Source organism: Bos grunniens, chromosome 24 (genome assembly GCF_055505025.1).
Source record: "Bos grunniens cultivar Pamir isolate PY7600 chromosome 24, Bosgru_T2T1.0, whole genome shotgun sequence".
Taxonomy (NCBI): Eukaryota; Metazoa; Chordata; class Mammalia; order Artiodactyla; family Bovidae; genus Bos; species Bos grunniens.
The window spans coordinates 58,709,823-58,714,161 of record NC_141188.1 but is presented as its reverse complement, the minus strand read 5'-3'; positions in this window follow the sequence as shown (position 1 = coordinate 58,714,161).

Here is a 4,339-nt window from a genome sequence, read left to right as displayed (position 1 = left end):
TGCTCTGGTCATTCTCAACTCCTACCAAGAAGTTTATTGAAAATACGGCTGCTTTATAAGGTGCGTGGTAGAAAGAGAGCTGGTTTGCTTACCAACTCATTGGGATCTTCAGCAAACGCCTGAGCTTCCTTCTCCTTTGCCTGGCTGGTAAAACTCTGCCAGGACTTTCCACTCTGTCCTCACTCTCCCCAGGAGCTTCTCTGGTGCACTTTATAGTTTACTGTATATCACAGATGTCATAGAAGCACAGAACCCTAGAGGTGGAGAGAAACACAATCTACCTTACACAAAGAAAAGTTAAGACTGAGCACTGCATGGAAGCTGAGATTCCTGCCTCTTTGGAGCGATTTGGGGGATTCAACAGAATCTGTTGACTTTGTTACAGATCTGGATTCTTGAACTCTTAAATAGAAATTGCTTAAGAGGCCAGATGGTGGCTCAGCTGTAAAGAATCTGCCTGCAATGCAGGTGATGCAGGAGACGTGGTATCAATCCCTGGGTTGGGAAAATCCCCTGGGAGAAGGAAATGGCAATCCACTCTAGTGTTCTTGCCTGGGAAATTCTCTGGACAGAGGAACCTGGAGGGCCACAGTCCGTGGGGTCACAAAGAGTCAGACATGGCTGAGCGACTGAGCATGCGCAAAAAGCTAGACGAGCATTCAGGTGAGGCTTTGTTGGGACTCACGAGGGAGAGAAAGTAACACGTTCCCTTGCTCACTCCCTGGTTGCAAGGAGCAGTGAGCTGGTTCCTTAAATGGGGTCAGGGCAGGGGCAGATCACTGGGCCAGGCTGGAAGGGTGGCGTAGGTGGTCTGCCCACCCCCTCAGAGGTGCTGTGAGCAGGGATCAGGCATGGTGCCCTGCTTTTTCTCCTGGCACCTCAGAAGTGGCAGTTGGGCTTTGGCCGTTTTGTGTCTTATTGTTCATACTTTGCCCCAACTGCACATGTGTGCAGTTATTTTTAGTCCCTTATTGTTTCTTTGTCTTCTTTTGCTCAAAGAGACTTTTGTCCAGGTGCAAGCACTGCCAGTAAGGGTCTCAGGTCCCAGCCCGTCTCCACTTTGCTGCCCAGCAATAACCCTTCCTTTTGATTATCCTGTCTTTCTGGGTTACTATTTCAACTCTCTTTTCATCACCTAGAATCTATGCAAAATTTTTAAACTTCATTTTTTTAGTTTTGGTGTGCTGGGTCTTCGCTGCTGTGCGAGGGCTTTTTCGAGCTGCAGCAAGTGGGGCCGCTCTCCATTGTGGTGCTCGGGCCTCCCATTGCAGTGGCGTGTCTCGCTGCAGAGCACGGGACTCAAGCGTGAGCTCAGCAGTTGTGGCACACGGACTTTGTTGCCCCAAGGCATGTGGGGTCTTCCTGGACCAGGGATAGAACCGGTGTCCCCTGCATTGCAAGGCACACTCTCAACCTCTGGACTCCCAGGGAAGCCCCAGATCGATGCAAATTTAACAGAATTTCTAATAGATCTGAATCAAACATAACACAAAGCCCTCTTTCTTTGAAAAGGCAAGTGAGAAAATCGTGGTTAACAGATTTGGTGAAAAGGGACTGATATGGATTCTTTGAGGTTGTTGGCAACCTTTAAGAGGGCAGTTTCGTTAAATTTATTCTTTTTTTCCCCCATAACAAATATATGTGGACTACATACTATATGGATCCGTCTGACTTGAAGAACTGCTGTCACAATTGAAAAACCAAAATCCTCTCCAGCAAAATGAGTGCCCTGCCCCTTGCCTATTGCCAAACATAGCTAAGTCTTGAATCAGTCCCGCATGAAAGCATTTGATTGGCAAGACCTAAGTTAATCATGGGAACCTAGCTTTGAATGTCGTTTTTCTGCTTTCTGGCCTCTGCTGTGCTGGAAGACACCACAGCTCTCCGGTGGAGGACTGGAAGAGGCTTAAGCAAGGCAGCCCACAGTCTATGCCATGCCCTCTCTGGGCTGGAGCCTCAGAAATGAATACAGTATTGACTGGTCACCGAGGACTGTCCAGTCCACCTTGGGTGATTGTCTACTAGCTATGTAGGTATGTTTCTGTGTGAGATATCCCGTCCAGATGCCAGATGCTATGGACACACACAAGAGGGAACGACTCATTGCCACAGGGAGTCATAAAAGGCTCTAGAAACCAGGAGGTGACTCTAGCGTCTGAGTAGTGAGTGTGAGGTGAAGGTGGAGGAGCATCACAAAGGTTGCAAGACATGTAGGGACCTCAGCAACCAGGGCGGTAGGAGGAGGGAGGAGCTGGGAGGTGCAACGGGGCACACCTGGCTGGATGTTGACCAAACCCAGGTCCAAGCTTAGGAAGACACTGCACTCAGTGCAAGCTCATCACTGTGTTCTCTAGGTTAAGTGGGAAGCTGTGTGGTGGTTCAGGGCTAAAGGCTCAAAACCCAGCTCTGACACTTACTATTTGGGATGGAGATATTTATACTCCTTAAACTTCTGTGTTCCCATTTGGAAAATGTTGATATTACTGGTACCCATCTCATAAGGTGACCATTGAGGATTAAAAGTGATGATGATGCAAAGCATTCGGTCCAGGGCCTGGCACTTCGTGTCAGTACAATATAGTCCTTATTGTCATCATAAGGGTCAGCATTCAGACCCACTGAGGATGAAGGGACAAGTGGATGGTCTGGACAAAGGTGGGGACTGAAGTCACATCAGTAGCATTTGAGGTGGACAGTCTATTCATGGAAGGCCCTAGGTATGCGACACAGGACTCAGCATACCAGGAGAGGCAATTGGCAGGAGCAGGTGCCTAGGCCCCTGTGCCCACAGCCTCTCCTTCCTCGGTCATAAACTTGCTACTCCTACAAGGGACAGCAGAGGATGAGATGGTTGGATGGCATCATTGACTCAATGGACATGAGTTTGAGCAAGCTCTGGGACTGAACGACAACAGCAACTTCTACAAGGGCAGCAACTGAAACAAAATTCACAGAAAATATACACAGAAAAAAATGCAAGATCCCAATGTCTCTGATGCTACACTGAGCATTCAGATAAAATGTAAGGTCTTCAAGAGCTCCCGCTCACTGGGTAACGAAGAAATGAATGACCTTTCCTTGTCATCAGGTAATCTAAGTATGACGTGATAAGGGTAACAGCTTTCTTCACATAAAAACAGTGAGCACGTCAGAAATCCTCCATCCGCTTCTGAGATAGCACCTTGATGTTTGGACTATAAGCCCCCGAGATTTTGGGGAAGGACGGTCAGGTTGCTGTGGTGATGCTCCCCGGGTACCCGGTTGCTGCTGGTCTAGCTTGGTCCAGGTTGGCGGCTTGCTCCCTACACTCTAGCCCAGCCTAACTTCTGCTTTTCCTTTCACCATGGATCTGGCAGAGCTCTGCTCTGTTCTCCATCTGGCCTTGGCTTGGAGGTAGGCGTGGGGAGTTTGTGGGGCTCCTGAACTCTCATTCAGCGGTCTCCTGCACGCCCCCTCAGCCTCACGTACTGGTGGGACCCTCCAGGTTCCGTGAGTGCCACCTGGAGCTCCATCCTCCCTCTGCTTAACCCTACTGCGCGACTGCGTTCACTTTGGAGGAAGTGCCTGCAAACTGGTGCAAGCAGGAGCCTAGAGCCAAGAACAGAGAGCAGGAGCCACGCCCCGCTGCCGTCTAGATTTCAAGACCTTTCTAAATATTCCTAAAGCTGTTGTGTGTGCTCAGTCATGTCTGCCTCTTTGCATCCCCAGGGACTGTAGGCCGCCAGGCTCCTCTGTCCTTGGGCTTCTCCAGGCAAGAATACTGGAGTGGGTTGCTATGTCCTCCTCCAGGGGATCTTCCCAACCCAGGGAATCAGACCCCTGTCTCTGGCATCTCCTGCATTGGCAGGTGAATTCTTTACCACTAGCACCTCCTGGGAAGCCCTCCAACCTAATCCTTGAGGGGGCAGGGAGAGGAAGTGAGGATCTTAGCCTCTGCCTTCCCCTCTGTCCCCATCTCCTTCTCCCCGCTCTGGGCTGGGGTGGGAAGCCTGTTTTTTTCTCCTCTCCCCTGTATGTACCACTGGGACCTCTAATCCAAAACTCTTTGGGCCAGGGACCAGGCTTTTGATATCTCTTTTCTCAGAAGAGATAAAAAGAAAATGTAAATCTTATTTCTCAACAAAGTGGGTAAAAATGTTTAGATGCCAGAAGCTGAATACAAACTCTCTCTTTTCACCCTGTTCTAACACCCCCTTCACTGCTTAGAATTCCCCCTCCGCCTCCCCTCCACATGCACGTTCAGACAGGCCCACGGTGAGAAGGCCATGAACAAACATGCAAATAAGGAGAGCACCGCTCCTGTTTTTTTAAAACGTTAATATTCTGAGCTAGAACATTC